At 36.3% G+C, this 17,011-nt stretch overlaps 1 long non-coding RNA gene across 1 annotated transcript; it reads left to right on the forward strand.

Annotated features, from left to right (window-relative positions):
* Positions 1-12,549: 12,549 nt before the first annotated feature.
* Positions 12,550-14,397, forward strand: LOC140856070 (uncharacterized). The gene is made up of 3 exons (XR_012139470.1): positions 12,550-12,789; positions 13,285-13,473; positions 13,746-14,397. It is a non-coding gene; the product is annotated as an uncharacterized lncRNA (long non-coding RNA).
* Positions 14,398-17,011: the final 2,614 nt, after the last annotated feature.

Here is a 17,011-nt window from a genome sequence, read left to right on the forward strand (position 1 = left end):
CCAGCTAATTGTCAATACATGTCCCCAAGGTATAGATCCTAGAACAAGACACTAACACCTAGGATCTAGTAAAGATCAAGATAAGTCAATGATCGGAGTCATCAGATATAGGGTGAGGAGATGATGGATCAGAAGTGCGTCCTCTACCCCGTCTGCCTCTGGCACGAGCAGGAGAACGAGATGAACTGGGTGGCTGAGAATGCTGAGATGCTAGGGCTGATACCATGAGTCTGATAGAATCAAGTACGTTCAGTGCTCTAGAAATAGATTGAAGTAGAGCAGTGAACTGGGTGGTAGCATGCTCACTCGATCCTCGGATCTCTTTCCTCAGCAATTCATATCCACCTTCTAGAGCTCCTCTGAGCCTACCAGCCTCTGCAGTGAGGTCTGTGACCTCAATGGTAGACTCCTGTGGCTTGGGATGGGCCAATGCAAGGACTTGCCCCTGCAAGTCAAGAACTCTGCCAGTAAGTCTTCAGACAGTGTCCTCAAGCTGCTGGATCCTGATGGACTGATCTGATATCATTTGAAACACAGTGGAGATGTGGGGAGTAATGGTCTGATCAGAAGAGGTGGCTCCAGGTGCAAAAGAAGTACTACCCCACTGACTAGAGAGCAAAGAAGCCACACGCTGTGAAATATGCTCGATCTGATCGTCAGCCAGTCTGAACTCTGAATGAGGTGCTCTACTCTCTGACTGATACACTGGTGTGGGCATCCTAGTAAACTCTGAAGGGCCAGCCTCAGTATCAGGAATGAACTGGGTATCTGGTGATGCTGCCCTGAGGTCATGGACAGGAGATGATGGATCTTCTTCTTCTACTCTGCCTTCAGTTCTGACTTCAGCTCTATCTTCAGTTCTCTCTTCAGTTCTCTCCTCAACTCTCTCCTCAGATCCCTTGATCCAACCACCAACAGTCTTTGCAAATCCCATTCGGTGCAGGCTGTGTTGGTTGAAAGTGTCCACATGAGAGAGCTTAGTAGCAGCCTCCCCCTCACAGCTAACTCCAAACCTCCTAAATACTCTAGTAAGGGCCATACCATAAGGCAAGTGTGCCTTGGATCTGTTCAAAGTTTCTCTCATGGCCTCTATCATAAGTGCAGGGAGGTTTAGGGGGGTCTGAGTGATGATATGAAATATGACACATACATCTCTGCCAGATAGTAGATCATGCCTACCACTCCTAGGAAAGAAGAGTTTTGTTACAATCTGATGCAGGACCCTCATCTCAATGGATAATAGCTTTGCTTCCAATTTGTTTAAACTTCCTGAAAAAGCTTCTCCTAAGATAATTCTGATCCCTTCTTCTTAATTGGGAGTTCCATATATGAGTATCCTTCACTAGGCAACTGAAGTATATCTCCCAATATCCTAGAATCCAAGCATATGTCAATCCCCTTGACTGTTGAAGTCACTGACCCGTTTCCATAATGTAGGTTCTGGTAGAACTCTCTAACTAGATCAACATAGGTGACTTCCTTAAGGGAGCAGTAGAGTTCCCATCCTTGATTTTTGATCTTGGTAGCAAAAGTAAAGCCTTCTTTCTCAAAGAACCGAAAATCTATATTTTTCCCGGTTTCTACTTTTCTATCAGAAAGAGGATTTACACTGGGGCTTATGGAGGATTGAGAGGGACCTTGAGCAGGTACTGAAACTGGAGCGAGAACACTGAAAGACTGAGCATGCCTTTTCTTTCGGACAATTTCCTCAGGCTCATGGATTGATTTCCTTCTTTGGGGAAGTTTCATCTTTGGAGCCATATCCAATAAAGTAGCAGACAAGAAGACTTGAATTGAGAGGAGGGATCACAAGAGAGTAAAGAGGAATTTTAGTGGAGAAAAGAAGTGGATTTTGGAAGTTCGGTGAAGTGCTAGGGCACGTTCCAACCGCGCCAAGCAATGCGAGAAAGCACGAGAAATCTCTCTTCCAAGGAGGCGATTTTTGGTGGAGAGTAGGAGGGAGAATTGCCTCGAGATAAATCCTTGGTTTTGGAGCAAAAAAGAGTTGGAAAGAATGGCTTTCGAAAGGAAGACGATGAGAAGATGAGTCGTCTCACAAACAGGGTTCCCGTTTAAAAACAATGAGCCCGTGGGATGTTTGTGGGATTTACAAGTTTGCCATTGAGTCGACTCATGGGGGTCGACTCATGAAGTTCAGAAATTCAGGAAAAATACAAATAAATTCCAGAAAAATTCAAAATTTTGGGAGAAGGAATTTTGCTCAATGATAAGTTTTTAGAGTGATAAATCTGAGCTTTTGAGACCAGGATAGATGTTGAAAATTGAGCTCTCTAATCAATTCTTTGGAAATTGAGAAATTTTAGGCAAATGGATCTAGAATTCCTAGATTTCTCCTAATTTTACAGAATCTATCCTCACTAAGGGCCTTTGTAAAGATATCAGCTAATTGATTTTCAGTGCAAACATATTCAAGAATTATATTTTTGTTTTGAACATATTTTCTTATAAAATGATGTCTTATTTCAATATGTTTAGATCTTGAGTGTTGAATTGGATTTTTAGATAGATTTATGGCACTTGTGTTGTCACATCTTATTGGTGTTTCATTAAGTTTGATTTCAAAATCTTCGAGTTGTTGCTTAATCCATAAGATTTGAGCACAACAATTTCCGGCTGCAATGTATTCGGCCTCAGCCGTAGACAGTGCCATCGAATTTTGTTTCTTGCTAAACCATGAGATTAGGTTAACTCCAAGAAATTGGCAAGTTCCACTTGTGCTTTTTCTATCTAATTTACATCCAGCAAAATCAGCATCTGAATATCCTAACAAATTAATTTGTGAGTCCTTAGAGTACCATAACCCTATAGTTTGTGTACCATTTAAGTATCTAAGGATTCTTTTAACAGCATTCAAATGAGATTCCTTAGGATTAGATTGATATCTAGCACATAAGCAAATACTAAACATGATATCAGGCCTACTTGCAGTTAGATATAATAATGAGCCAATCATACCTCTATAGTATTTTAAGTCTACGCTTTTACCTTCATCATCCTTGTCAAGCTTACTTGAGGGACTCATTGGTGTGCCAATTGGTTTGCAGTTCTCCATTCCAAATCTTTTGAGTAGTTCCTTGGTGAACTTGCTTTGGGTGATGGAGATTCCCTCTTTTGATTGTTTGATTTGGAGTCCGAGGAAGAAGGTGAGTTCTCCCATCATGCTCATCTCGAACTCTCCCAGCATAAGCTTAGCAAAGTCTTGACAAAGGGATTCATTAGTAGATCCAAAAATTATGTCATCAACATAAATTTGTATAATTAGCATATCATTTTGGTTTCTTTTAATAAATAGGGTTGTATCTACATTGCCTCTTGAGAAACCATTATTTAGTAGAAATTTGCTTAGCCTTTCATACCATGCTCTAGGTGCTTGTTTTAGACCATATAAAGCTTTATTTAATCTAAAGACATGATTGGGAAAAGCATGATTTTCAAATCCAGGGGGTTGTTCTACATATACTTCTTCAGAAATATATCCATTTAAAAATGCACTTTTAACATCCATTTGAAATAATTTGAATTTCATAAAGCAAGCATATGCAAGTAGAAGTCTAATAGCTTCTAATCTAGCAACAGGTGCAAAGGTTTCATCAAAATCAATTTCTTCTTCTTGATTATATCCCTTAGCAACCAATCTTGCTTTATTTCTAATTACATTTTCATGCTCATCTAATTTGTTTCTAAAGACCCATTTTGTGCCAATTATTGAATAATCTTTAGGTCTTGTTACTAAGGTCCAAACATTATTTCTTTCAAATTGATTAAGTTCTTCTTGCATAGCATTAATCCAGTTATGATCATTTTCAGCTTCTTCAAAAGTTTTAGGTTCAAGTTGAGATACAAATGCACAATGATTAAGTACATCTCTAAGTGAAGAATGGGTTTTTACCCCATGCATAGGATCACCAATTATTAACTCCTTAGGGTGGTTGTGAACATACCTCCATTCCTTGGGTAAGTCATTTGTACCTTGAGGTTGTTCTTGAATTTCTTCACCTTTCTCATTTTGTTTGTCTTCTTGATCCTTGTCTTCTGGAGTTGCTGAGTCTTTCAGAGTGATCTCCTTCATAACTTCTATTAGTGGATCTGCATCATCAACACCCTCATTCTTCCTTGAAGGAAGATCGTTAGATTCATCAAAAACAACATGTATGGACTCCTCAACTACTAAAGTTCTTTTGTTGAACACTCTAAATTTTTACTAGTGGAGGAGTAACCTAGAAAGATTGCTTCATCTGATTTTGCATCAAATTTACCAAGTTTTTCTTTGCCATTATTTAATACAAAACATCGGCAACCAAAAACATGAAAATATGCAATATTTGGTTTTCTTCCTTTCCAAAGTTCATAGGGGGTTTTCTTTAAAAATTATCTAATTAAAGCATGATTTAAAATGTAACATGCTGTGTTAATAGCTTCTGCCCAAAAATATCTTGGAAGGTTGCTTTCACAAAGCATGGTACGGGCCATTTCTTCTATGGTTCTGTTTTTCCTTTCAACTATCCCATTCTGTTGGGGTGTCCTAGGAGCAGAGAAGTTATGGCCAATTCCATTTTCATCACAAAAATTTTCAAATTCATGATTTTCAAATTCTGTTCCATGATCACTTCTAATATTTTGAATTGAAAACCCTTTTTCATTAGTGACTTTTCGATGAAATTTAGTGAAAATTTGAAAAGTTTCATTTTTGTGAGCTAAAAAGAAAATCCAAGTAAAATGAGAGTAATCATCTATTATTACAAATCTATATCATTTTCCTCTTAGACTAGTGGTTCTAGTTGGTCAAATAAATCCATATGTAAGAGCTCTAAAGGTCTAGAAGTTGAAACAGTGTTTTTGGATTTAAATGATACTCTAGTTTGTTTACCTAATTGGCATGCATCACAAATTCTATCCTTTTCAAAATTCAGTTTTGGCAAACCGAGAACTAAATCCTTTTTAATTAATTTTGAGAGAGAATGCATGCTAATGTGTGCAAGTCTACGATGCCACAGCCAACTAGTCTCATTTATTTTAGCATTTAAAGAAACTAGGCATTGCATGTCTAATTTAGTTAAATCATTCAAGTCTACCATATAAACATTGCCATGCCTATGTCCTATAAATTTAATGCCATCGTTAATAGGACTCGTCACAATGCAAACAGATGATTCAAAACTTACTTTATACCCTTTATCACAGAATTGACTAATGCTAAGTAAGTTATGCTTTAAACCTTTAACTAATAAAACATTCTCAATGTATTTGGAGGGAGTGATACCAATGTTACCTATCCCGATGATCTTTTCTTTGCCATTATCTCCAAAGGTGACCATCCCTCCATCCTTAGCATCAAGCGTGATGAATTGTGATTCATCACCAGTCATGTGTCTCGAGCATCCGCTGTCAAGATACCATTTTCTGTTTCCTTCTTGGGATGCTAGACACACCTGCAAGCAAAGGTCAAGTTTCTGTCTTAGGTACCCAAGCTTTCTTGGGTCCTTTCAGGTTAGTCAGAATGGTTCCTTTTGGAACCCATATTTTCTTTGTGTTTGCATATTTGTTAATAAGACATGTGTATGATTTATGTCCTATTCTTCCACATTTAAAACAAGTAATATTTGTAGACTTGTTACTTGAATAATTTACATAAATATCCTTCAGAAATTTTTGTTTCTTCAGGGGTTTATAACCAAGTCCAGCCTTATCATATATAGCTTTCTGATTTTCAAGGATCATATTTAGTTTGTTTGAACTTAAGGTGAACTTATCTACTATAGATTTCAGCTTGTTCATTTCATCCTTTAAGTTTTGATTTTCTTGAATCAAGGTGAATTTTTCAATTGAAAGATTTTCAGCTTGTTTCACTAAGGACTGATTTTCCAATTTCAGCTCTTTGTTTTTCTTCCCTAGTTTCTTTAATTCCTTAATTGAATCATAGAGAGCTTCATGCAATTCTTCAAAAGTAAATTCACTAGTGGATTCAGAAGTTACCTCATTTTCGTGTGCCATCAGGCACAGGTTGGCTTGTTCTGTTGAGGTTTCCTCGTCGGAGCTTGAGTCATCACTCACACTCCAGGTCGCCATCATTGCCTTCTTTTTGAAGTTCTTTGGACCTTTCTTCAATTGTGGACATTCGGATCTGAAATGTCCTGGCTTCTTGCACTCGTAGCATATAGGGGGTTGATCTTTCTCCTTTTCTTTGCTTTGATCCCCTTTTGTGAATTTCTTTCTCATCCCCTGTTTCCTTTTTCTTAGAAACTTCTTAAATTTCCGGGTGATGAGAGCCATCTCTTCATCCTGATCTTCATCTTCAGAGTCATCCATTTCATAATCAGGCGAAGTTGTAGATTTGAGGGCAATGGTTCTTTTCTTTTTGACTTCATCCTCTTGATGTTGCTTCATGCTAAGTTCATGAGTCATCAAGGATCCAAGAAGCTCTTCTAGTGGTAGATGTTCAAGTCCTTTGCTTCTTGGATGGCAGTCACCTTGGCTTCCCAAGTTCTTGACAGTGACCTGAGAATCTTCCTTACAAGTTCACTGTTAGTATAAGATTTGCCAAGACTCTTTAAACCATTGATTATATCAGTAAAACGAGTAAACATAGCAGTTATGGACTCATCATGCTCTATTTTGAACAATTCATATTTATGTACAAGCATGTTTATTTTAGACTCTTTTACTTGATTTGTTCCCTCATGGGTTACTTCTAACCTATTCCATATTTCTTTAGCAGATGCACAAGTAGAAATGCGATTAAATTCACTTGCATCTAGTGCACAATAAAGAACATTCATGGCTTTGGCATTTAATTGTGCCAATTTCTTGTCAACCTCATCCCATTCTTTCTCGATTTGGTTGATTCCTCACCATCTATAATCTTAATGGGTGTGTGAGGACTATTCACTATGATACTCACATATCATAGTCGAGTGCTTGTATGAAAATCTTCATCCGAGCTTTCCAATAGGTGTAATTAGACCCATTGAAAAGTGGAGGTCGGTTTATTGATTGCCCCTCGGCTAGAGAAGTACCAACATGGGTTGCCATAGATCTTTGGCTCTTTGATTATTAGATTAAAGAAGGGCTAGAGCACCGGCTCTGATACCACTTGTTGCCCAGCTATGCAACCCAAGAGGGGGGGTGAATTGGGTTTCTAAAAATTTTAAGCCCAACAGATTACTTATGAAGAACAAAACAAAGACTTTAATTCAATATTAATTACCTAAAGCAGGAATGCAAGAATATAATAAAGAAATAAAGTGAAGCGATAAAGCACACCACAAACACAAGGATTTATAGTGGTTCAGTGCTAACCTTGCACCTACATCCACTCTCCAAGATCCTACTTGGGAATTTCAATCCACTATACTTTGTATTCAACCCGAATACAAAACGTCGGAAACTCTGACACTAGCTATCCCAAGCTAGATCACTTATTTCCCGGGTACAAGCAAACCCAAAATACTCTGATTTCAGGTTCGGATCAACCTTTCCTTGTTTTGGAAATCCTCCAAAAACAAGAACAAAAACTCACAAAGAGTTAGAAAATTTTGAGCACAGATTAATACAATAACAGCTCCTTAAATGAGCGAATATAACAATAAAAGCTTTACTCAAATGAAGAACCCCTTTTTCAGATTTTCTCAAAGTGGATGAACGCTTGAATGCTTGAGAAGAGGTTGATTGTTGATTGAAGATCTCTTGAAAGCTTTGAATGATCTCTAGATCAAGGTTGAAACAATAGGCGTGAAGAATTCTCTCCTTGAAAGCTCTTGCTTTTCTCTTTCACACTCTCTCTGGTATATTGTGGATCCTCTCTCTTTTTCTTTTTAGATTTTTCGTTGATCTCAGGCTTTTTCGTGCAGATTTCGGATCCTCTCTTCTGTTCTTCTCATTTTTGATTTCACGTTTGATCCGCTATTTAATCTGCAATTTCTTTCACCATTTTAAGCATTTTGTAGCATTAGAAGCAAGAGAAAATAATTTAGGTAGATAAAGAGCCGTTAGAGCAATTTTAGGAAGCATAAATGGCAATTAAAACGGGCAAAAAAATAGCTGTTGCTGATATTTTCCGTCGCAGGGGTCGACTCATGAGTCGACTCATGCATCAGGAGTCGACTCATGAGTCGACTTCTGTTGCACAGACCAGAAGGTCTGATTTCTGGATTTTTTGGCTCAAATCAGCAGAGGTCGACTCATGAGTCGACTCATGCCTTGTGGGTCGACTCATGAGTCGACTCACAGGTCGTGCCAAGTCAAAAATCCAGCGTGCCATGGGAATTTTTGCGTGCCAATCAGCTCACAGTGCCATGAGTTGACTCATGAGTCGACTCATGCACTTCAAACCTTCATAACTCCAAAAATATAAGTCCAAATACAATGAAATTTTTATCAATAGTTTACAAATCATTTGTTCTATCAAATGATACTATCAAATCAGGATTTTAGTGAAATTATGATTTTGCCCTTGAAGAGCATAAGGACTTTTTCATTTTAAAATTATTTGTATCCCTTCAATCTGCTTTGTAATCATCAAAATCAATCTAGGAGCAACAAAGATGATTATGAATTGTTACCTACCTGTGAGTCTTGTTTGCTTGGAGAGATAACCAAGTCACCTTTTACTGTAAAAGGTGAATGAGACAGTGATGTGCTAGGTCTGATACATACTGATGTATGTGAACCCATGAGCACATGTGCCAAAAGAAGGTATAGCTATTTCATTACATTCATAGATGACCTATCTAGGTATGGGTGCATCTACTTGATGAAACACAAGTCCGAATCATTTAAAATATTCAAACAGTTTCGTAATGAAGTAAAAAAATAAATTAAAAAAAATATTAAAACTCTTCAGTCTAACTGAGGAGGTGAAAATCCTTCTAGTAAATTTTTGATATATCTAGGAGAGAATGAAATTCTCTCTCAATGGATCCCTCTAGAGATACCACAGCATAATGGCATCTCGGAAAGGAGGAATTAAATCTTGTTTGACATGGTTCGGTCCATGATGGGATTTGTAACTCTATCGATCTCCTTTTGAGGATATGCACTTAAAACAGCCTGTCTTGTACTCAATAATATTTTGAATAAGTCACTTGTAAGACACCATATGAGATATGATCAGGGCGTAGGCCGAACCTCTCTTACTTTAGGGTCTGGAGATGTCCGGCTTATGTTAAACGATTACAAACTGACAAGCTCAGCCCTAGGTCCGATAAATATAATTTTATAGGGTATTTCAATGAAATGAGAGGATATTACTTTTACCTATCCGCTAAACAAAAGGTGTTTATCAGTAATAAGGCACACTTTTTGAAAAAAAAATTCCTTAGTGAAGGAGTAAGTGCCTCTAAAATCAAACTTGATGAATTTTGACAGGTAGAAGAACTGATACCAATGATTGAATCTGAACCAGATTTGATGAGATCAAATCCAAAGCCCAATACACAAACATCCTTGAGATGATCCAGTAAAGTACCACATCAGCCGGATAGATACTTAAGTTTCTTGGTTCGAGACAAAAATCCTATTGATCTCAATGAGAACAATGAGGATCCGATCACCTACATGGATGCGATGCGGAGGTCTAACTCTGACAAATGGCTTGAAACCATGAAATTCGAAATGGAGTCCATAAAGGTCAATGATGTATGGGCATTGGTTGATCCACCTGAAGGGGTTAAACCCATAGGGTGTAAGTGGGTCTTCAAGAAGAAGCGGGGTGCAGATAGGAAGGTGGAGACCTATAAAGCCTGTTTGGTTGCCAAGAGTTATCGTCGGCATTATGGTATTGACTATGATGAGATATTTTCTCCTATGGCAATGCTCAAATACATTCGGATCATGCTTGCGATAGCAGCATACCGGGACTATGAAGTCTGATAGATTGATATGAAGATAGCTTTCCTAAATAGAAAGCTGAACAAAGAGATGTATATGATACAACCTGAAGGGTTCACATCCACAGATGAGTCCAAGGTGTGCAAGCTTCAAAGATCCATTTATGGATTGAATTAAGCATCTCGGAGTTAGAATATATATTTTGATAAGGTGATCAGAACGTATAGCTTCGTTAGGAATGAAGAGGAACCCTACATATACAAGTGGGCAAATGGTTCAATAATTATATTTTTTATGTTGTATATGGATGACGTTCTCTTAATTGAAAATAACATCCCTCCATTACAAGGAATAAAAGTGTGGCTATCATCACAATTCTCCATAAATGATTTGGAAGAAGTAGCCTACATCCTAGGGATGAAGATTTATCAAGATAGATCTAAGAGGCTGTTTGGGCTCTCACAATCTACATACATAGATATCATGCTAAAATGGTTCAGAATGGAGAATTTCAAGAAAGACTATTTTCTGATAGGCCAATAAATTTTTCTTTCGAAAGGAGATTATCCGACAACTCCTTAGAAGAAAGAGGGTGTATAAGTAGACTTTCATATGCTTCGACAGTGGGTTCTATTATGTACATCATGAGATGTATGAGATCAGACTGTTAAAAAATATATCCTAAAGCCAATCATCTAAGTGGTAGATGATTGAAATTAGTATATAAATTATCTAATAATAATAGTTATTTGGCAGGTTCATCATAAAAATTTTATCTTCCTTAAATAAAGTCTTAAATTATGATGAAGTCTTTAGAACCATAATTAATCAATAAAGAAGGATTTATCAGATGGTTCTTAAATTGTTTATGACCAAATGATAAGTTATTAACAAGAACGATAACTTATCAAGTATAGATCACTGTATGCCATATGCATTGATTGTCCTCAAAACCAAATGGTGTGGAGATATAGGTATGGCATCTAGGTGAGATGTAGGAGTATATCTACATTAAACATGATCAATGTAATACTCTACTGTCAAGAGTAGTTAGCTAAGGCCAATGGGTATAAGTGTCTCTCCGACCTGAGATCACCACGATGACTTGCAAGCAAGTCACTGTGCTTTGGTGCCGGACTGCCTGTATTTTTAATATAGGTTCGAAAGATTTTTGAATACAGTCAAATACTTGTGAAGTTAGTATGTGAGTTAAGATGGGATTGACCACTCCTGATTAACTTCAAGAAGAGAATGTCTCACTGTGTTTTAATTTAGCAAAATCTAGGCCTGGGTAATCTTTATGAGGAGTCACGGAATTTGCAAAATTTTGAGACACAATAAAGATAACTTGTATGAGTGTTGACAGCATACTCAAAGTCATCTTGAGCATTATTGATCAAAAGGATAAATTTTAACTTCAAGAAGATAATGTCTCGCTGTGTTTTAATTTAGCAAAATCTAGGCCTGGATAATCTTCATGAGGAGTCATGGGATTTACAAAATTTTGAGACACAATAAGATGACTTGTATGAGTGTTGACAGCATACTTGAAGTCATCTTGAGTATTATTGGTCAAAAGGATAAATTATACGGTAACCATGGGTCAAGATTCTTAGAATGTTGCTTTACATACATTCGACCTATCTGAACGTCGGGTACCATTGCTAGATGGTTATTTCGACTGGTACAAAAATTAATTTTTGTACTACCAGCTTAGGTTCAAACCTATAGGGTCACACACATAAGAGGTTGTAACCTAATCAGATGGTTAATCGTCGATTGAGAATCATTCTAAGGTTAAATGATCAATGTGATTGATGTTTGACCTAATGCAAGTGTTGCAGGAGGATCAATTAGCAATTGGATTGCTAATTGGCTCAATCTGATTGAGCAATTAGGCTGAGATCAAGTCTAATTGAATTTAATTCAATTAAAATTAGTTTAGATTTAATTGGATTAAGTCTAATTGATTTATTGGATAAGCCAGTTGCAAGGGAGAACAAGTTCCTGTTCGACTAAGACTTGTATGCACCTAATTCTTAATTAAGTTAAGATTTAAATCAGAATTAAATATAGTTTAATCTAGTTTAATTGGACTTCTAGTTAGATTAAGATCACCATTAATTAGGTTATAATTAATTTGGATTGGGTTCAAAGAACTTGACCTAGTCTACATAAGAATCTTAGTTAGACTAGGATTCCATCTCTTCTCTTGCACCAACTAAGAAAGCCCACACCCCTAATTAATTTTTAGATATTTTTTATATGATATCTACAACTAAGGAAAATGATCTCACACCACTTATTGTAGAAATTTGAATCAAATTTGATTTGATTCAATATGGAAAGTGATTTGGTTTATTATGGAAAGTGGTTTAGGTTTATTTCCTTTTTGAAAGAGTCCCTCTTCACAAGAACTCTTCTCTCCTCTCTTGTGCCAACTTCCTCTAAGCCTATCCTTACATTTTGTCACCTCTTTTATGCTTGATTTCATGCTCTCCATGAATTAGATAAGGGAAGGGGCGTCCAAGAGTTGGACACCCCATGGACTCCTTGTTGATTAGGTCTTTTGACCTAATCTGCCATATATAAAGTTGCCGCCCCATATGAGATGAAATAGGCAGTCAAAAATTGGTGAAAAATAGATAGAAAAACCAGAGGAAAAAGAGGATAGCATGGGTGGTTTGAGGCACCAATATTCATGGAGGAGAGTCCTCTATCAAGAGATCAAAAGTTGATGTCTTGTAGAGAAAAAAGGTAAGAGAAAATATTATCTTCTCTCATTATTTTTCTTTCATATTATTCTCTCATTGTTTTTGTGTTTTTTATATGATAAAATTTGAGAGAGAAAGAGGATGGAATGGGTGGTTTGAGGCATTAAATTCCTTGAAGGAGAGTCTTCAATCAAGGGATCAAAAGTTGATGTCTTGTAGAAACAAAAAGGTAAGAGAGAAGATTATTTTCTCTTATTATTTTTTTTAAGATTATTCTCTCTTTATTTTATGTTTTTATGTGATAAAATATGAGAGAGAAAGAGGGATGGTGTGGTGGATCTATGCTCCAATGAGTTGGAGCATGGTGATCTAATTTTGGACATGATTTGATCATGTTCTGATGAGAGAAGAACAAGAAAAGAAGGTCTTCTCTTAAGGTTTATTTTAGAACCCTTCTTCTCCATAAATTATGAGATTTTTTTATGAGAAAAATCAAATATCATAATATTTAAAAGTTAGGAAAATATCTAGAGAAGAAGGTCTTCTCATGTCCTAGCATAGAGATATTTTTGGGACATCAATCGTTGATGTACTGAAAGAGAAGAACTGTCTTCTCTTAGGATTTTTTTTCTTTTACAGATTATTTTTGATTTTAAGAAGGTCAAAGAGTTTGACTTCTCCCTTATTCTTCCTCATATTCTTCATCTCTTGGAATGTCCAAAAGATCTGAAGAATATTTTTTAGATTAACCATCCGGAGGGATCTGCAAGAAGCTAGCACTTCGAGCGGATCTTCATTCGATGAACCTCTGATTTTATTGTAGTCTCATGTGGATCACCTATAGTGGTCGGATGCATGTGCGGCTCCAAAGACAACAAAAAAATTAACCATGAAATTCTCAACCTGCATGAAGGTAAGAGATCTGATCTCTTCTCTTATCTAGATGTGATCTAGGTTTTAGATCTAAAACTGTTTTAGATGTAGGATATTGATTTGATCAATACAAAGCTTTTATTTTTTGATTTATAAATATAATATGATATGTTATAGATCCTAATTATAGGATTTAGTAATCTGATTATATGTATTTATATATTAAATTATTTAATTTACATGTTCCGCTGTGTTATATTTCAAAATTATTTTGAAATTCATGCATGAAATCCTGCACCTTTTCCAACACAGACATGACATTTTCACTAGGGATAGTGAGCAGATACCAGTCTGATCCAAGAAAGAACTACTGAAAGATCGTAAAGACCATTCTTAAGTATTTGAGAAATACTAAGGACCAGTGGCTTGTGTATGGTGAAACTAACTTGAAACTGGTGGGGTTCACCGACTCCAGCTTTTAGTCAGATCATGATAATAGCAAGAGTGTGTCAAATTATATTTTTATCCTAAATAGTGGAGCAATCTACTAAAAAAGTTTCAAGCAGCACACTGTGGTGGACTCTGTTTGCGAAGTGGAGTATATCGTGGCATCCGATGCTGCGAAGAAAGCTGTATAGTTGTGAAAGTTCATCAGTGGGCTCGAAGTAGCACTCTCCGTTGATGGTCCTATCTTATTATACTGTGATGATACTGGAGCCATTGCTCAAGCCAAAGAGCCAAAATCATATTAGCATACCAAATATATTCTGCATCGCTATCACCTTATCTGAAAGATCGTGGATAGAGATGATATCGATCTTCAGAAGATTTATGAAAAGGAGAACCTGATCGACCCATTTACTAAAGCTTTTAGAATCAAAGAGTTCGATGACCACAAGTCAAAGATGGGCATTAGATACTATACCGATTGGCTTTAGCTAAAGTGAGAGTTGTTGAAAAATATGTCCCAAAATCAATCGTTAGACGATTGTGCTCATCTTATAAATTATATATGAATTTTTATTAGTAAAAGTTATTTAACATTTTCGTTACAAATTATCTATCTTTGAACTTCTGTGTTGTAATGAAGTCTTTAGAACTATGATTAATAGACAAAGGAGGATTTGTCGTTAAGTCTTTAAAAATATTTGCGACCAAATGATACGCTATTACTAGGACGATAGTGATATCAAGTGTAGGTCATTATGTGCCATATGAGTTGGTTATCCTCTTAATTAAGGAGTATAGAGATACTGTTATGGCATGCAGATAGAATGTAGGAGTATATTCGCATCGAACGTGACCATGTGTCTAGCACTCTGCTATCAAGAGTAGCTCGTAAAGGGTATGGATATAAATATCCCTCCGATCTGAGACCATCATGGTGACTTGTAAGAAACTCACTGTACTTTAGTATCAGACCATTTGAGTTTCTAACTCAATATCGGAAGACTACTTGGTGCAGTCAAGTACATATCAAGTTGGTGTGTGAGTCAAGATGGAATTGATCCCTCTGAATTAGTAGGAGATATGCATCAGTATATTTCAATTTAGTAAAATCTTGACCAGGATAATCTATGAGATGAATTTGAAAAGTTGAAATACAATATGATCGACTAAATTAGGATTGACAGTTAAATTCTAGATCACTTTGAACATTTGGATCAAAGAGATGAATTATATGGTAACCATACGTCAGTAGGTTCTAGAAGATTGCTTTGCAATACTTCGATCTATCCGATCGTCAGATCATCATTGCTAGATGGTTACATCGATTGGTATAGGAAGTTGTTTCTATGCTACCAGCTTAGGTTCGAACCTATGGGGTTACATGCATTAGAAGATTTGATCATATCAGATGGCTAAAGAGTCCAATTGTATTGTGACTCTGGTGAAGAATCCTACTCCAATTAGGACTTTGGGGGAGAGTCCCATTGGGACTAAAATACTACTATTTTTAGAGAATTAATTAGTAATTAGATTACTAATTGACTCAATTTTATTTGACAAAGAGCTTTGGAACAAGTCTAATTGAATTAGATTCAGTTCGACTCTGATTGGGTTTGACATGATCGAGCCCAATTATAAGAAAAATTTGATGCTGATTCGATCAGGATTTTGACTTGGCTAATTTCAAATTGGGTTAGAAATTTGATGAGATATTTGAATTTCTAACTGGATTAGATTTATTTATATCAGTGGGTTCAATCCAAATTTGATTTGGCATAGAATCAGAATTAAAAATGAAGAGTCCTTATCAACTTGGACTCTATCCTTATCTCCTGCGCCACACCTGGATCCATGTCAATTTCTCTATATCTAATTGGATTTGGATTGTGATTTTTGGCATATTGATAGTGGATCCAATAAGGGTGGGTAGCTATAGCTGATGGGTCATAATATTATCTCTTGTCTAATTCGAATGCGATCCGAATTAGAGATAATAGGTAAACTAGGAAAGAGACTTTTTGTATATAAAATATTGTTGATACCATATTAATTTTTTTCTTATTTTTATTGGTGAATGTTTTGGTGTGTGAGACTCTAAAATCCTTCTCCATATTTTAATAATTTTTTTAGAATTTTTTGGGATGCCAAAAGGAGGTTTTGGCATTGACTCTTGGTGCCCTTCCTTGAAAAACCCTAATTTCTAGTCTATAAAAGGGGCCCTCTCTCTTGGACGTCTCATGATCATTTCTTTGGTGTTTTTTATTTTCAAAGCCCTTTCTTCTCCTCCTCTATTCCTCCTCTTGATCCTCTCTTGCTTTAGAGTGTCCAAAATACTTGAAGAAAGAGGAATAAATCAACTATTGAAGTTGCTTGCAGGCTAGCCCTCCAAGTCTCTGATCTGCGCCTGTCTTCATATGAATCTTCCTGTAGAGGCCAGATGACTCCGTATAGCTGTGAGTGACCTGAAAAATATTTTCTCCAACCATTGGACCAGAGAAGATCAAGATCAAATTTATTTGATAACGATCTCTAACTTATTTTGATTCCTATAGTAGATCTAATAGTTAGATCTAGAATTTCAGCATCGATGAGATCGATGCGATTTTTATTTTTAGATCTAAAGTGCATATTTTCATATCAAAGATCATGATGTGATAGTCTAAAATAAGATCTTATAATGTGATTAGAATTAAATCATTTAATCTATTACTTTCGTTGCATAAAATTTTAAAATTGTATGTATTGTACTACTGCATATTTTCTTCAACTGGTATCAGAGCCAGGTTTGATCCTGGGACCTATGGGTTATGAGCGCACAGGTCCATAGTGTATAGCGATGATGTGGACAATGATGTTGGAGCACTAATGTTGGAGCACTAGTATGATGTTATGTGTCATACTTAACCATACACTTAAACTTTATTTCATATTTTTTTCAAAAAAAAATGTAAACTATAATTAAATGTCACCAAACAAATTTTTGTTTATAAAGGAACTGTTAAAGGAATTACACATCCGAACTCTATATGGAGTGGGGAGGGAGTTCTAAACCCCCTTTAAAGTGCCACTACATGTTGCCATGGGGGAATTCTAGACTCTCCTTTCATGTATTGTATAGATATGAATCC

This window comes from Elaeis guineensis, chromosome 3 (assembly GCF_000442705.2).
Source record: "Elaeis guineensis isolate ETL-2024a chromosome 3, EG11, whole genome shotgun sequence".
In the NCBI taxonomy this organism is placed as follows: domain Eukaryota; kingdom Viridiplantae; phylum Streptophyta; class Magnoliopsida; order Arecales; family Arecaceae; genus Elaeis; species Elaeis guineensis.